Here is a 19,174-nt window from a genome sequence, read left to right on the forward strand (position 1 = left end):
GGACAGGATTGGCGTCTGGGTTGTCTGGGTTCATAGTGAAGGCGAGTACGTACTGTTAAGGTTTGTAGAACGAACCCAATAGCGACAACACAAGACAAAGTAAAGCACCAACCTGGCAGGACTCGTAGAGGAGAGCCGGCCGGGCCTGGACAGAAGGGGGAGGCGCTTCAGGCGGAACTTGAGAATAGCTTCTTAAAAATGGGAAAACGTAAACTGCCCCCTCAATCCGAAAAGGAAAAAAAGTAAACTGCTCCTTTAAAGTCCGAAAGGGAAAAAACGTAAACTGCTCCTTTAAAGTCCAAAAGGGAAAAAACACAAACTGCTCCTTTAAAGTCCGAAAGGGGAAAAAACACAAACTGCTCCTTTAAGGTAGAAGTCCAACCGAGTAATAAGATCCACAGTGAGAGAGGAGAAATTAGAATATCAAAAACTTGATCTCAACTAGAAAATCACGATGGGAAAATCCAATGGGGAAAACACAAAGAGAGTTCTTCTCCGAACAAGCTCTCAAGGAGAACTGACACAAGGGAATAATCAGACAAGCAAAAACACGGAGAATACTACAATCTGTCCTCCACCGGGAGACACAGAAATGTCACAAAACTCGAGACGAAGAATTTACTCACGGGACTGTTCAGGACGAACTCGCGACGAGTTCTGGAAAGCAAACAAACTTATACTAGAGTGGTTAACGAGTAGGTAGGCTGCAGGTGTTTCAGACGCGCCCTTCCCCCGCTCTCATTGCTGGTTGCCAGGTTGGTCAACAGACCGAGCCCTAACAGACTGGGCGGGGAAATTCCGCCAGCGCTTGCACCTTAGAAGGCAACGGGACCGCGCCTTGCGGCGAAATGCGGTGACCCAAGAAGTCAATCACCGGCAGTCCAAACTGACACTTGGCCGGGTTGACTATCAGGCCGTGTTCGTCCAGGCGACGGAAAACCTGTTTCAGGTGCGCCAGGTGCTCTTCAGCTGACGGACTGGCCACTAATATATCGTCGAGATAAACGAACACGAAGGCAAGGTCACGCAACACCGAGTCCATCAGCCTCTGAAAGGTTTGCGCTGCCCCCTTCAAGCCAAAGGGCATGCGCATGAACTCAAAAAGCCCAAACGGGGTGATCACTGCGGTCTTGGGCACGTCCTCTGCGCGCACAGGAACCTGATGATAGCCGCGCACCAGGTCCACCTTAGAGAAAGTAGTGGTACCTGCCAGGCGTATGGAAAAGTCCTGAATGTGTGGGATGTTCAGGCGGCGAAAGTCGCCGCAAGGCCGCCACGACCCATCCGCCTTGGGCACCGTGTGAAGCGGCGAGGCCCACGGGCTGTTGGAACGCCTCACTATACCCAGACGCTCCATGATGGCGAACTCCTCCTTAGCTGGAGCCCGTTTTATCGCGTCGAGGCGCCGCGCGCGCGCAAAAACTGGCGGTCCCAGAGTGGGAATGAAATGTTCTACCCCGTGTTTAGTAACCGCGGTGGAAAAGGCAGGTGTAGTCACCGATGGAGAATCCACCAGCAAACGTTGAAAAACATCCCCTAATGCTAAAAAGTTAGCTTGTGTTAACGGCCCGGCTCCACCTGTCTCGCACGGAAAAGTGGCGAAAGACACAGCATCAATTAAACGGCGGTTTGCAGCATCAACCAGCAGACCATTAGCACACAGAAAATCCGCGCCGATAATAGGAACAGTAATGGCGGCGACTACAAAGTCCCACTCAAAATGGCGCCCGCGGAAGCAAACAGTCACCAACCTTGTGCCAAACGTCGCAATGGACGAACCGTTAACTGCACTCAACAGTGGGCCGCCGCCTTCGGCCGACCTGTCTGTCTTAGCAGGAGTGAGTAGGCTCTTTTGCGAGCCTGAGTCCACCAGAAACCGTCTTTCTGACATCGTGTCCTTAATGAAGAGCAGCTCACTACGTCCGCCAGCGCCCACAGCTGCTACCGAGCGCTGCCCGGGAGTTTCGCGCCGCCCCAAACGTGCACGGAGGGACGCAGCGCCTCGCCTTGCCGCCGAACCGCTGGTGGAAGAAACAGAGGCCGCTCCCGCGCCGTCTCCGGGCAGTCACTCCAGCCACCACTGCCGGGTCCGCGTCCTCCGACGCCGGCTGCAGAGGCTCCGATGCCACACTCTGCACAGAGAACCGTCTGGTAGCCAGCAGGACCCGATCGGCCTCCTCAGCCAAACCTCGGCGGTCACCAGCGGCCAGACACGGGGAGTTAGCCAAAGCCGCGCGCACAGGAGAGGGAAGCTGGCGCATGAAAACGTGCGGGAAAAGGAATCCACCTTCGTCTGAGCCTAGCAGCGACAGCATATTGTCCATGAGATCCACAGCCGTCCCGTCGCCCAAACCGGATAGGGAAAGGATTCTATCTGCCCTCACTGCGGCAGATAGGCTGTACCTCCGGAGCAGAAGATGTTTGCATGGCCCGGCGTGTGGACTGCTGGTCCAGCGCAGCGACGACCAAATAGTATCTGGAGTCGTCCGCGGAGATTCCACGCAGGTGGAACAGCGCCTCGACATGCTGGAACCACGAAGCCGGGTCGCTCTGCCAGAACTCTGGGAGCTTCACAGCCGCGGCGAGAACGGCCGGCTGTGAGAGTTGGGGCGGCGTGGCCGAAGTGGATTCACACTCCTCTTCTGCTCCAAACATGTTCAATTCGGGGTCACCAATGTGGCAGGATGGGGAAAAACACAGCGGACGAAGGCGAGTTTGATGTTTATTCCTCAACTCCAAAACCAACCGCAGCAGGAACAACCCTGCACCAGCAAGCCCCGGAAACGTAAACCACGCCCCCAGCTAACAGTCCTGCTGGGTGAGAGGCATAGCCCCTAGTGTCCGCCACAATACTAATATTACTCATGACAGGAACATTTGTACATTATTATTAGGGGTCCAAGCAGCGAAGCAGCTGGAACCCTATTGTATTTGCTAGGATTGTTATTATTTTTCTCCGCTAAAAGTGTGTGAGGCTCAGCAACCGTAAGTCCTAGACCAACCAACTTTGGTACGTGGATTCCTATGGCCCCCCCACTACTCAGTCACCACAAATCACCTATGTCAGCCAGATGGTGGCGCTATAACAAAGGGTCATGCGTAATGCCCACACCATAAGTCAGATCAACACAAAATTGCACAGACCTATGCATCTGAATGTGCTCTACAACTTTGTTATTGGGACCACATATGTCAGCCATATAGTTTGCCCGCCATTTTGACTTGTATTAGTTTAGGCGCAGTTTCTCAGCTAAATGTGTCTGAGGCTCAGCAACCATAAGTCCTAGACCAACCAAATTTGGTAGGTGGATTCATACGGTCCCCCCTACTCTGGCACTACAAATCACCCATGTCAGCCAGATGTTGGCGCTATAACAAAGGGTCGTGCTTCAAAGGCCATAACTCCCACAGCATAAGTCAGATCAACACAAAACTTAATCGACCCATGCATCTCAATGTGCTCAACAACTTTACTATTGGGACCACCTATGTCAGTCATATAGTTTGCCCGCTATTTTGACTTATTTGGTGTGGAAGCGCTGCAGCTCTACATACCACCCGCCAGGACACCTGGGTATAACGAGATACTTTTTCTTTTTACGGCAGTCGGCTAGGACGCAAGAAATCAGACACCGTCTGGTCCAGTTTTGGAAACTCTGGCACATGTTTCTGAAGCAATGGAAGTGTTACGACATTTTAAAAAATTACGGTAATCGTCTAGGACACAGGCGACCCAAGTAATCCGACATCTCAAAAACCGCTTGATCAAAAAATCTGAAATTTGGTATACTTATACTTGGACCCATTTGGCTACATTGCCTAAAGTGCTGATTGGCTGGATTACCAAAATGGCTGCCAAACAGCCAATCAAAATTCAGCAGCTAATATCTGCTAGTGTGAACGGCCAATCTTCATGAAACTTGATAGGCTTATTATTTGTGGCACATAGAAGCCATGTACCAAATATGAAACAGATCGGACACATGGCGGCTGCAATACTGCTTGGACCCCATTAATCGCCGCTTGCGGCTATATTTATTATTATTATTAATATTAATGTTATTACTATTATTATTACTATTATTATTATTATGTTTATTATTGTTTATTGTCATTATTATTGTTATGTTATTGTAATTATTGTTATTGTTATTTTTATTATTATATTATTATCATTGTTATTGTTGTTGTTATTATTGTTATTATCATTGTTGTTATAGAGCTTACCGTATGTCCCAGTTGTCAGATCAGTCACTGTGAAACAGAGGGAGGTTTTTGTACGGCTCTCTATCACCGTGTGAACACAGCCTGACTATTGATACTGTGGCGACTCAGACAGTAGTAAACTGCTGTATCCTCAGCCTGGACTCCACCGATGGTCAGGGTGAAGTCAGTCCCAGACCCACTGCCACTAAACCTCGATGGAGTTCCAACATCTTGACCCCTTTAGTGAACGAAACACCTCACCATATCCAAAACTCCATTGAGTTCGAGGACAAGGTCCAAGGCGTAAAACTGGAACCGGATGAAACCATGGTATCCTACGACGTGACCTCGTTATTCACCTGCATCCCAACCATGGAGGCTTTGGAAACTGTGAGGCAACTTTTGCTATGTGACAACACCCTCCACAATAGGACCAACCTCAGCCCAGACCAGATTTGCCAACTACTGGACCTTTGCCTGAACACTACATATTTCCAATTCAGGGGCCAGTTTTACAGACAGAAACACGGCTGTGCAATGGGCTCACCGGTATCTCCCATTGTAGCCAACTTATATATGGAAGAGGTAGAATACAGGGCACTGAACTTCTTCAGAGGAACACCTCCGAGCCACTGGTTCAGATATGTGGACGACACATGGGTCAAAATCCAAACATAAGAGGTGTAAGCGTTTACCAAACACATCAACTCAGTGGACAAGAACATTAAGTTCACAAGGGAAGACGTAAAGTACAACAGTTTGCCCTTCTTGGACTGTGACGTCCACATTGGCGAAGACAGGAGCCTCCACATTGGGGTTTACAGGAAACCTACACACACAGAACAATATCTACTTTTCAACTCACACCACCCTCTGGAACACAAACTGAGCGTCATCAGAACTCTGCAACACAGAGCTGATAATGTGCCCAGCAGCACTCAGGCCCAACGGGAAGAACACAAACACCTGAGGGGAGCTTTAAAAACCTGCAGCTGCCCCAGTTGGACCTTTGTGAAAACTGCAACACGTTCCAGAAAGACCAACCAGGTGAGCAATGAGGAGAAGAGGAACAGAAGGAATAACATAGTCATCCCGTATGTTTCTGGGGTCTCTGAGAAACTCAGGAGAATGTTTAACAAACACCGCATCCCGGTATACTTCAAACCCAGCAACACACTCCGACAAAGACTGGTTCATCCCAAAGACCGTGTACCACACACCCGGAAAAGCAATCTGGTGTATGCTGTACAATGTAATGAGGATTGCACTGACCTATACATAGGAGAAACCAAACAACCACTACACAAACGGATGGCCCAACACAGAAGGCCAAACTCCTCAAGACAAGACTCAGCAGTCTATCTACACCTAAAGGAGAAGACACACTCCTTCCAGGACAGCAACGTACACATTTTGGACAGGGAAGATAGATGGTTTGAAAGAGGGGTGAAGGAAGCCATCTATGGGAAACTGGAAAAACCATCCCTCAACAGAGAAGGAGGTCTGCCACACCACCTACCTCCCACTTACAATGCCGTCCTTTCATCTCTACCCAGGAGACTCAAGAAGCCTAGCCTCCAAGAACAACAGTCGCTCACTAACGGCTCCAACGACTCATGACCACTGAGTGGAGCACTAACGAAGTCAAAACTAACACCTCCAACGACCGTCGCTGCTTAACATCGGATCACAAAGAGCCATTGACATCAATAGCTCTGATAACGACTCCAAAGAGGATAAATATCTGAGTTTCATCACCAGCCAGTCAGACTAGCTTGGTCTAATCAGAAAGGCACGGACTGCTGAAGCCTCTTGGATGAGAGGCGAAACGTCTTCACGGATATGTGCCAAATCCAGCTGCACTCAATTCAATTCCTTTGGACAACCAAGACCTGGATGAATGAGAACATTCACAGACTTCCTGTAGTGTGGTATTCTAACACAGGTAAGAAGGTTTTGTCTGCATCATTGTGAGGATGTTTTGGGGACGTTGTTGAGGTAGCAGATTGTATAATTTTATTTTATGAAACATTACCACAATGTTTCATAATAAAGGAATAACATTCTCACTGCAACATTCAAAAATGTTTGAGGATGTTATTGAGGCTGAGATGATGGAACATTTCCTATAACATGTTCCTGTCATGTGATATAATAACAAGGTCTCGGTCAAGGTCACATTTATTTTTAGAGCATCTCAACACCAAGCCAGGTTTGTGCCAAAGAGCTTTACAACCATCAGAATTGAGCAACAGTTATCATAAAACATAAGTACATACGTACACACATGCATCGTCATCATCATCATCATCGGCGGTCACTCGAAGCGAGTATGACTGTCCTCTCAATTGGTTTGTCTACTTGTGGGTCTTCAGATGATTTTAGAGGCAGATCTGCGATCCACATACTTTGGTGCAGTGTGGACAGGGGAAAGTGGTGGTGGTTAGTGGTGGTGGTTGAGTCTTGTTCTCTGTCTCCTTGTGGTGCTGTGGTTTTTTCTCTGCAGCACAGTGGAGCTCCATTTCATGACATGCAGCTACCTCCTGCACGGATTTCTGCCAGGAGCATCTATCCAGTGCAATGTCTTCCCAGGTGCTCGATGTGATGGTGAATTTCTTCAGACTGGGCTGGATATTGTCCTTGAAACGGATTTTTTCTTTTGCCTGCCGGGAGCTCACTGACCTTCCTTCAGCTGGGGTACAGGATCTCTTTGGGGAGACGTGTGTTGGACATGCGGATGACACGGCCTGTCCATCAGAGTTGGTGCTGCATTATTGTGGTGGTGATGCTAGTCATGTTGGCTTCTTCCAGAACACTGATGTTGGTGCGTCTGTCCTTCCAGCTGATCCTCAGCATCTTTCATAAGGATCTTTGGCGGTATTGTTCCAGGACTCTCAGGTGCCTGCTGTAGGTGGTCCATGACTCTGCTTCATACAGCAGGGTGGGGGGAACCACCCCTCTGTAGACCAGGAGTTTTGTTTGGGCCTTTAGGTCTCGGTCTTCAAAGACTCTTACTGAGTCTGGCATAAGCACCACTGACACAACTCAGGAGATGGTTGACCTCAGACTCGTTGTCAGTTTATGAGGAGAGAAGGCTGCCGAAGTAGGAGAAGTGATCAACGTCTTCAATAAACACATACATACGTATCTCTGTTAAAAGAGTTGTGAGTACACATTTTAATGCGAGCACAAAAACATATACTACACTATGCACTTATGTGTTCCGGATGTGCTCGAAAGTCCGAAATTTCAACTTCTTACTGGAAAAATGGGGTCGTCTGGTCCTTTAAGTTGAAGTGTGAAACTCAGAGCATTTCTTTTCAGTCTGTAGGTCACCAAGATGCACTTATTAGAGCTCAGCAAGGCTGTATAGCATAATAGTACACAGCATTTTTCGCAATGTCTTCTCTTAAATACATATAATCTTGATTTTCAACATTGAATGATCTCAAACTTTATGAAAAATAAAAACAGTGTGTTAAATGGCCAAACACACGTTTGAAATATTAATTTACAACACAGCTGATACATTTCTTTGGTAATGGGCCAGTTTACATTGCCAAATATTACGGACATAATGCCAGCCATATTAACGTCAGTCTCTTGTGGGTGTCCATATTTGTCCCCTGTTATTTCCAGTCTGGCCACTGGGAGGTGCAGCACTTCTTTTTGTGACCAACCAGCTAGCATTTCTGACGTCAGACATCAAGTGGAACACAACTTAACTGTTTCAACACAGTTTAGGAACAAAAAAGTACCATGATGCAACAGCACGTGTGTCCATGCCCCTGTCTTAGACTTAAACTGACTTAGACTTAGACTGAAATGGATGATCCGCAGTGACGACCCCTAACAGGAGCAGCCGAAAATAGTAGCAGTAGTATTAGTAGCAGTAGCAGTAGTAGTAGTAGTAGTAGTAGTAGCAGTAGTAGTAGTAGCAGCAGTAGTAGTAGTAGTAGTAGTAGTAGTAGCAGTAGCAGTAGTAGTAGCAGCAGTAGTAGTAGTACTAGCAGTAGTAGTAGTAGCAGTAGTAGTAGCAGTAGAAGTAGTAGTAGTAGTAGTAGTAGCAGTAGTAGTAGTAGTAGTAGTAGTAGTAGCAGTAGCAGTAGTAGTAGTAGTAGTAGTAGACTGTAGCTTCAGTTAGCACCCAGTCTTGTTCTCGCCTGTTTGTTTCTTATTGGTGCACAGATCTTCTCAGACAATACTTGATTTGGGATTAAGTTCATCTCTGGACACAACAATCAGGAATGTTAGACAATAGCAACTGATTTCAGGGAGGTTATTTGTATATGTGGCGCCATCCTGTGCTTTACCTGTGCCCCCGTCCAGAGGGTTACTGGTTGTGTCAGGAAGGGTATCCAGCGTGAGTTTTGTCAAATCGTTTTGCTGATAAAAAAAAAGCAAAATAAATAATAATAATAATAATAATAATAATAACGATGACGATGATAATAATAATAAAACATTTCATCTGTGGGCACCTTACAGAACACAGTAAAAAACAAGCAGCACTGTATCAGACAGCAGAGCATCAAAACAAAGCAGGTAGACAATAAGAAGTTAACACAACAGATAAGTATGACATCATCATCTGCACCAAACTCAATGAAGCGTGGATCAGACTGAATATGCCAGTTTGAAAAGGTGCGTTTTGAGATGAGATTTGAAGGTTGAAAGAGAGTCAGTCTTGTGACTGTCTTGTGGGAGAGAGGTCCATAGGTGGGGGGCAGAATGACTGAAGGCTCTAGACCCCATGGTAGTCAAGCGGGCCAAAGGTGCAGTGAGTTAGAGAGCAGAAGAGGATCTGAGAGTGTGGGAGGGCGTGTGGATATGAAGGAGTTCAGAAAGATACGAAGGAGATAGGTTATTAAGGGTCTTAAAGGTGAGGACAAGACCAGACCGGATCTGTCAAGGCCTGGGTTAACAACGGCCTCCATTGATGCTGCGCCCAGTTTCCATCAGTACGATGGAAACTGTAAAATCCACTGTGGTGACCCCTGAGAAACAGGAAACAAGCTGAAAGACAAACAAGAAGATCTGCATATGTAGGGGAGCTTGTATTTGGACATAAATGAAAAACCCTGAGAGAAGTTTTTTTTTTCTTCCAGTTTCATCATGAATTGGATTTGTGTTCGAGTGTGTGAACGGTATAATCTGAATATCATGAAATCAAAGCTTGACAATTTCACATAACTTCTCAAGGTGTTACGAAGTGTTATAGAGTGTTCTTAAACCAAGATCATTTCTTCTTCATCTAATTTGGCATTAGTCACAGAAGGTGGTGGTGACTACTGTAATAAGTGGCTGTAGCACACACAAGACGGTGTGTCCTCACAGGACATGATATACACATCTGCTACTAACAGCAGTCTCACCAGGAAGCTCATTTGCATAGAGAGGACACTTCTTCTTTGAAGGACATGCTTCAGTGCTCATGAAACCTTTATAACTCTGCAAGTCCAAAGCAAAGCCACCAACACTTGTTCATTGTGACAGCAAAGGTAAAAACCATGTGTTGGAGCAGCATTTTCATCCTGACATGTGCTGCCTTTATTCAAGGTAAGACCGGCAGAGATGATTCACTGTCTTCCTTGTTTTCCTCATCTCAACTTTTCCTCTCCTGAAAGAACTTTCTCTGATCTCACCAGTTTGTGTTTCCCCACCTGCACATTGTTTCTACCAAGTCCCTGTTTGTGTTTTACACTGTTGAGTTTCAGTTAAAACAACACCTGAAAAAAGGAATTCTATGTGTTTATGTGATGTAATGAGTAACACATCTGTCCTTTCACAGAGATTTCCAGATGTACATGTGAGACAATGAAGGCCTTCACTTTCAGTCTGTTTGTGTGTTTCTGTTTTCAGGATCAAGCAGTCAGGTCACTGTGACTCAGACTCCTTCAATGAAAGCTGCCAATGTAGGAGAATCAGTCAACCTGGCATGCAAACTGAGTCAACCTGCTTTTACTGGTTGTAAGAATGGCAGGACACCCTGTATCTCCTGGTACCAACAGAAACCTGGAGAAACTCCTAAACTCCTCATTTACTGGTTAAACACTCTTCAGTCAGGAACTCCATCGAGGTTTAGTGGCAGTGGGTCTGGGACTGACTTCACCCTGACCATCAGTGGAGTCCAGGCTGAGGATACAGCAGTTTACTACTGTCTAAGTAAACACGATATCAATAGTCAGGATGTGTTCACACGGTGATAGAGAGCCGTACAAAAACTTCCCTCTGTTTCACAGTGACTGATCTGCCAGCTGGGACATACGGTAAGCTCTATAACAACAACATCACCATTAATAACAATAATGATAATAACAATAATAATAGTAATAATAATAATAATAGTAATTACAAAAATATAATTGTAGTAATATGTTGTTCTTGGTCTTCTTCTAATATATGGTATTAGTTGCATTGTCTGTTTTTCTATTCTATTATTGTTATTGTATTACTGGTTTCATACTAATGCACAAATAAAAAAAATAATAAATATTCTTTTCAAATTTCTCAGTTTTGTCAGTGTTTCTCTTTTGTTGTCCTCACATCTGTATACATCCTATGATCACACAAAAAGTACCATTTCAATAAAATGGAAAGTAAATCCTACATGACATGAAAGTGTGAGATTTACTTTGAACAATTACTGAATCCCCCAACCTCTGAAACCAGAGTTTAGCCTCCTCAGAAAATGGACAAAATAAATGTGGTCATCCATTGATAAAAGTCGGTGCTTCACACAATATGTTTAGAAAACTGCTGATTTCAGAGTTTTCAGTCACGTTGCCTTGTTGTTTGAGAGCAATACAAAATAATTATGATTTTAAGCAAATATAACCTGATGCACCAACATGTTTAATGATGTGTTCAACTACATGGTGCAATAATTAAATCAAATGATCATTAATGGTGTGATTATTACCTTCTTTAAATAAATTAACATAAAACTGCCAAAACAAGTATGTAAGTAAAATTTGCCGCTTAAAATATTTTCGTTGGTTTTGTGTACTAAATAATCTCCTGTTGACATGTCGAGTGGATTTTTTTTCTATCAAGTTATATGTTTATTTAGTGGTAATTATAAAACGTATAATCAAATTCAAAATTAAAATAATTCCTTGAAAATTTATAAATTAGAATATATTTTGTTCAGTTTTGAAAACAGAATTTTTACTTAACAACATTGAGAATTTGCTGCCCAAATATCTTTTCAAAATATCATCCTGACATTCATTTAAAGTTTAATAAAAGCAGTCATATTTTAGAATGACCTAATTTTTCTTTTTCTTTTGGTTTTTATCATTTGTCAATGTTGTGTCCAATTTTAACATTTCTGGTGTTAAAACTATTTGGTTGTATGTGTAGTGAGAAAAAGTCTCAATCCCAGGGGAAATGTTTTTTTGGAGGAAACAGAAAACACTGGAAATAATTAACAATAACAATAATAATAATAATAATAATAATAATAATAATAATGGGGGTATGGGGTACCGGGACAGTTGCTACAAGCCATCCGATCCTTGTTTAACCAAAGTGAGAGCTGTGTCTGCATTATCAAGGTTGTCCCTTGTCTCCGATTCTGTTTGTGATATTCATGGACAGGATCTCAAGGCGCCGCCAAGGTGAGGAGTGTGTCCGTGTTAGAAACCTCAGAATTGCGTCTCTGCTCTTAGCAGATGATGTGGTTTTGTTGGCTTCATCAGAACGTGACCTCCAGCGAGCACTGGGGCGGTTTGCAGCTGAGTGTGAAATGGCCGGGATGAGAGTCAGCACCTCCAAGTCTGAGGCCATGGTCCTCTACGGGTTGTGGATGAGTTGTTGCCTCAAGTGAAAGGGTTGAAGTATCTCGGGGTCTTGTTCACGAGTGAGGGTAGGACGGAGCAGGAGATTTACAGGCGGATTGGTGCAGCATCAGCTGTAATGCGGAAGTCGTACCGAACCGTTTTGGTGAAGAAGGAGCTGAGCCGGAAGGTAAAGCTCTCAATTTTTCCTCCGTAGGGTGTCTGGGCTCAGCCTTAGAGATAGGGTGAGGAGCTCGGACATCCCGAGGGAGCTCAGAGTAGAGCCGCTGCTCCTTCACGTCGAAATGAGTCAGTGGAGGTGGTTCAGGCATCTGATTAGGATGCCTCCTGGGCGCCTTCCTTTGGAGGTTTACTGGGTACGGCCAACTGGGAGGAGATCCCGGGGGAGACCCAGAACTCGCTGGAGGGACTATATGTCCAATCTGGCCTGGGAACGCTTTGGAAACCCCAGGAGGAGCTGGAGGACGTTGCTGGGGAGAGAGACGTCTGGAGTGCCCTACTTAGCTTGCTGCCACCGCGACCCGACCCCGGAGAAGCGGCTACGATGAATGAATGAATAATAATAATAAATTGAGGTTGTGCCCAAACATTATGAACAGAGCGGATCATAAAACAGAAGTTGCCGTGAGAAAGGGAAAGTCCTGTTAAACATTTATTTGGCCACGGTACAGCAAAAGCTTATTTTAAGCGTCAGTGTGAAGACAACAGTTCTTTATCAGTAGCAGCTAAACAAAGGCAGGTCTGCATGGAGGAGACTCTGTGCATCAGTCCCACTCGGTGGTTTATAAGGACAGACTCAACACTTGTCACTCAGTGACACCCATCACACCTACATGTATCTCATCTGCATGTGTAGCACTGTAGATGTTGACAGTTGACTAGGACCAGTTCTAGGTTCCTAAGAGCAGTTTATAAATAGCATCAAATGATTGCAGACCACAGACCAGGGGTAAAGGTTGAACTACCGGCTTGTTTTTACGTATATAAAGAATTGTAAACATAGACAGAGAAACATACACAATTACACAATAACACAGTGAGAATGGATAAATTCCTTGAAACCTCTTGTTTTATGATTTAACCCTCATTAAACCACTATTTTGACTTTCAGATAATTTAGATAGATATTTTAGTTCTAATGTAGGATCCTTTTAATTCCAATTGGAAGTTATCTCTTGTTTGAGTAGACAAATTATGTTAATTTGTTTTATGTTCTATTTTGTTCCATTAGGCCTTTAAGTTTCAGTTCTAATTTCCATTAACCTAAGTTACTTAACCAGTAAATCAGAATGCCAAAAGTAACACACAATTGCATTACCCCATGAACAGTATGAATGAGTAATAAACTCAGCCGATACAGCAACACAATATCAGATCAAAAATCAAAATCAATCATCAATGTAGGCTATAATCCGTCCTTTTTTGGAAAGTCCGTTGTTGGTCCACTGAGTTCAACTGCGTTTTGCAGTAACAAACTGGAAATGTCAGTCCTACCACAATCCAGGTGCTCGAATCTGTAGGCTGCTGTCCTGAGAATGAGCTGTCTGAAGCCGCAGACAGACCACGTGGATCCAGCAGGGTTCCTATAGGTGGCTCGCCATCTTGGGTGATGAAACACCAAGCGCGATCTTCCCAATCCAAGAAAAAACCCTGACCTGCATTATAACAGGCACATCACACATGCAAAGACATTAGTTTACATATCACTCAATAAAATAACCAAAAGAAAACAACAGAAGTACCGACTGACATGGTCAATCTGCCCACCGCTAAAACGTGACGCAGTGTAATGTCTGTGCTAATACACCATGCTGCTGCTACTGCAGCCCAGCTGGAAGGAGCTAGCTTAGCAACTCGGTTTGCACAAAAGAAACATACATTCTGAATTCGGTTCACAAAAGAAACACGTAGCTCCTCAATAATCTTTACACAAGTTATGATCCCCAACATAACGGAGCTACTTAGAGCTTTCACTAGCCTATGCACACACACACTGGAAACGGACAAGTTGGGCTAGTTAGCAGGTGACTCACCAAGTCCTGGACGACACTCGGACACAACACAAACCCAGGGCTCGGAGGAGGACCAGACCAACAAAACACTCAGCTTGGATAAAGAAAGAACCAATTGTAGCTCGCTGCTATTTCAAAGTAGAATCTGATCTCTCTCGTTCCAGTGGCTTCTCTCAAGCGCTTGCCTGGCGTTCTGGAACCTAGCTGCTTCTGGGACGCCCTCCCTCTCGAGCAAGGCAGCTGATTGGCTAATCAGCACTGCACGCGCTGCGTTCAAGAAATAGCAGTCTGAACCAACAATATGAATAGGAATTTATTGGTACCATGAATTACTTATCTACTGTTCACTATTTACTTGCAAAATGAATAACTATGATTATTTACCTATTTATTTATTATGATTCAACTGTAATTATATGTAGGTTATTTTAACCTGAGTTACACATGTGCGTCTTGACTCTCACATTTTACAGCGCAGGTAAGTGATCTTTTAAATCTGTACTTCATTCTGCTGGTTCATTGTCTGTGTTGATAGCTGTCTTGTTAAGACATTGTGAGTTATCTCTCTTATCCTCCATAAACTACCACCACAGCTCATATATGAAACTCAGCTTATTGTCCATGTATGTGTAGCGAATTCGGGGGGCAGTCTGGGAGACCGTCGCCACAGCCGGGACGCGAACCCGTGTCTTCCACTTCGCAAGCAACAACGTTAACCAGCCGACTAAAGGGTCCGACCCGTTAGTCAAGGACCAACGTGTCTACTTATCCATGCACGTTACACTACCCCCCCCCCTCCGGGAAGCGCGTCCCCGCGCTTAAGCATATCAGCTCCTTCACGCCTCTGGGCGCATACGCTTCCGATGGCCTTACGGTCTCATCACCCCACTCCTGGTACCAAAATATGCAGCCTGGTAAAATTAATGATCCCAAGACAACATAAAAAACAGCGTTCTTTATTCCGATCATTGTTATGATTTAGAAAAATGACATTAATAAATGTAGAGTTTCAACAATGATCCTGCTCAACATGAATCTCAGGCTCTTAGCCTATACAATGCCTAATCCCTTGTGCAGCTAGCCGGTGGAAACTAGCTAGCATACAAGTGCCTAATCACATGAAAGACAATGACCACATAGAATAACTGCACAATAAATAACTGCAGGGTCCTCCCTGTTACACGAAAATAAATGAAACAAATGAAAAGCACAAAGTTAGTTGCCACCAAACACAACATCTGTAGCTAGTAAATGTGATTAGCCTAGCTAACACTCACAAGTACAGCGTTTTACATGGTCCTCCCCCACGTGGTGTGATGGATGCCTAACTCTGCTTGGCTATCCGTTACACATGGAAACGCTCTAACGATAAATCTGCGAAGATCACACAGTATAACATTACAATCGGCAACAGATCTCACATATTACATCTAACACAGCATTATTAACATGAATCTTTCCATATGTTCTGCATTAGACACCATTTAACATAGGACGTTACCTCTTTTACAAGCTCCTAGAAACACAGCCGACCACTCCAGCGTAGGTAATGGCTATCGGACAGTCACGCTTCGCCGGAAGTGATCTCACCGGGCTGGACCCGACTGCGTTACTATGGAAACTTCAAACGCGTTCCCTGTCATGCTAGGTTAGTTAGCAAAACACTCCCATTACTAGCAAACAGTCAGAAATAACGTTAACGTTACTGGTAACACTAACAATGGAGAGCAACGCTGGTTACTCCCAGCGTTTCAATTCATATTGCTCATTTGAGTCTAATCTTAGACAGTATGAAGTTGACACCACATCAAAGTTAATAGTCCAAAGGAAGGCCATGGGTTATTTTCCCAACCCTTAGACCTCTCATGATTTATCGCTTATAGAATTTATGTGAATTGTTATTTTAGATATTTTAAGAAGATACATTCAGTTTTGACAACTGCGTTGGATTACATTTTATATTCGTTGATATTTGACAGTGTTCTATTGAGTGATTTACTTTTCACGTTGTTTTCAGGCTTGTTTGATGATTTTATTATAAAGTATTTATCGGCTAATGTTTAGCATATTTTAACCTCCAATTCATCGCAGGCAACTTTGTTCTTCTACCTGTTTTTGTTTGGTTAATTTATCCTAACTCATTTAATTATATTTTGTTAAAGGTTATGTCTTCTAATGATACAAAGTTTATTTCTAATTCCTAATAACCCCAAACATACTGTAGCCGTGTGGCAGCATTGGTTCATACTAACTTTATTTCTATTTTCCTGTTTTTTTCATTGTATGTGATATGGACCTATGTCTGAAATAAAGATTTATTATAATCTCATCCATCTTTATTATAACCCTGAAAACAACATTGGGCTAAAACACTAGACTGTAATAGCCTTATCTGGGTATCTACCACTATCACCGAAGGAGGCAACTGATTCAGCCTATAATTCCCATTCATGAAACCGCTCATTTTTTGTGAAGGTGAGTCTGGTGTCCCTACCAGGCACACAGTCACAAAAATGGGCATTGTAGCAGATGCTGAAGGTTTCATGAATGGGAAATAGGCTGAGTAGTGTTGCCTCCTTCAGTGATAGTCAGCTGACATAGGCTATCATAAAAAGTTAAAGAATTCCACTAATAGGCACATGAAAGCTTTCCCAAATACCCCATGCTATTCCACTAAGTACACCTAGCTTAAGCTGTGTTGGCTATCCGTTTTTAAACCATTAAAGTAAATATGTTATAGCTAACAATTATGTGGCGTCTTTCCTGTTCGTTTTCACCTAACGTTAGCTAGCTAGCTAAAATTAGCCCCGAGCTAACCTCGTCTATGGAGATTAACATTGCAAATCATCGCTAGCTAGCATATGCTAACGTTAGGCGAGCGGTCAAATAAAAGTATTGTGTTATGTTTCAGGTACATGCTGGATACTGTAGTGGGTTAAGGCATATGTATTCAGTGGTTATTTCGAGTTGACAACGTTAAATATCTGCTTAAATTTGGGTGGAAAAAGTTCTATTAGCTAGCAGTTCTATTAGCTAACCAGCCCACGTTAGTGTGTTGTTATCGTTTGCAACGGATATGGGGCATTGCGTCACTTCCTGCAAAGCGTGACTGTCCGATAGCCATCACCGAGTGTCAAGGAGCGACCGAGCCGAGCCATGCATGTTTCTTACGGTAGGACAGTTTTGCTGGTTGAGGAGAACGTAACCTTGAGTATCCCTGTAAGAAGATACTGCAAGCTGTGGGATAAAATACTTGTTTATCCTTTCTTACATCGGACTCCCGTGGACGGTTTCTCCTTCTAACTCACACGAGTGAAGTCTGGGCAGTGGTTGAGCTTCAACCCCCACGTCCGTAAGAAACACCGCTCCAGCAGGAGGACTGGACGTTTGTCGAAGGGTTTGAAACCGCAGGAAAGAAGAATTCAGCTCGCGCTGGCTATAGAGCTGAGAGGTGACTGTCCTATAGCTATATGTTATGAGACAGACAACATTCTATTTCCTTTTCTTTCCTGTGATTTCGTACAGAAAATAAATGGCAAGGTGGGCCAAATAGAGTCCTGTGTGTCCCCCCTCCTTCCTTGATCATGATGATGATGATGAGAGACTGAGGGCCCCCCACAACACCTGGGGCCCCACCCAAAATAGAACACAACGCAGAGCTACTGATGAGAGTGACGGGCGTGCAGCAGGCTGACCAGCATAGAACAGCATAGGACTGCCCCCGTTACATTGGTGCCGTGACCCTCCTGGATCCTGAGAGCGACATCAGTTGCTCGCCGAGGGAGGCTGCTGTCGTCATCAAGCCCCAGACGTCCTCAGGTATTTCTACAGACTGTACACTCATGTTACAGTGGACTGGAGTTGAGCTGTGTGGACACTGGACAGTCATAGCTGTGGTTACCATGGACTGGGCTTGTGAACAGGACATTTGTATATACTGAAGGAAGAAAGACACACAAAAAAGGAAAAAAAGATTAATGTTGATGTGATTGAAGGACTCATGTGAATAATCTATTGATGTAAACTGCTAGATATGTGCATATGTGATTAATCTATTGGTGAATTTGTTGATTGTGTGTGATTGTTTCAATCTCTTAGTGATTTCTAGATTCAATTATTTAAATGAATTGAGCTTTTCACTTTTTTATTTTATTTTTAATTTTATCTGAGTGTTAGAGGTAGGAACATGGCAGAGGGTGGTTCGTACGTAGGTGGGGGTAACATTGCTGATCAGGATCTTTTGGATCGCCAGTGTGCTATGGAGAGGGGGTACCAGTTAGATGTGGGTGGAGGTTTACGGCTAGGTGTAGGTAGGAGTTTCGGGCAGCTCTTAGAGGGCGGGGAACCAGACACCAGAGCACCAGGACCTAGAGACCCGACCACATTTGGCACTCCTCAGTTCACCTCCACACGCTACGTAGAACGGGCCGGGCCAGGCCAGGTATCAGCGAAGGGGCTGTGCTAGGTAACAGCGAGCAGCCAGTGGGTGAGTTAGCCATGCTCATTACTCAGTTAGCAGAGAAGATAGGAGAGTCAATCACTGCTAAGCTGCAGGAAACACAAATGCTTAGAAACACACACACAGACAGTGCTAGGTCTGCTGAACAGCGTTCGGAGACAGTGCCTAGTGTTAGAGTAGTAATGCAGACAGACGCTAGGGAGCCTCCTATTTTCAGGGGCGATAGCTCTGATAAGTTTACAGTTCATGAGTGGGAGAGCCTTATGACTTTGTATTTGAGGAAGCGAGCCATTCCAGTTAGTGAGCATTCACATGAAATTCTAGCTAAGCTTATGGGGAAAGCAGGGGACGTGGTGAGGATAAAGCTGCGCAACACATCTGTCGACCACATAGCGAACCCCCACATTATTTTTGATGTACTGAAGCAACACTTTAGTGACTTCACATACTCGAGCATGCCCCTGGCGGACTTTTACAGTACGCTGCCCAAGCCAGGTGAGGACGCTATGGAGTATTGGATTAGGCTTAATAAGACAGTGGAGGTGGCTGACGAATGCTTGAAGCGGCAAGGCCGTAGTATTGAAGAGCCAAGCCACGAGGTAAGCATGATGTTTATCAAACACTGTCCAGATCAGTCTCTTGCCAATGTTTTTAAGTTAAAGTCCGCAGGGAAATGGTCTGCTAGCGAGATCCAG

This window comes from Lampris incognitus, chromosome 11 (assembly GCF_029633865.1).
Source record: "Lampris incognitus isolate fLamInc1 chromosome 11, fLamInc1.hap2, whole genome shotgun sequence".
NCBI classification, from domain to species: domain Eukaryota; kingdom Metazoa; phylum Chordata; class Actinopteri; order Lampriformes; family Lampridae; genus Lampris; species Lampris incognitus.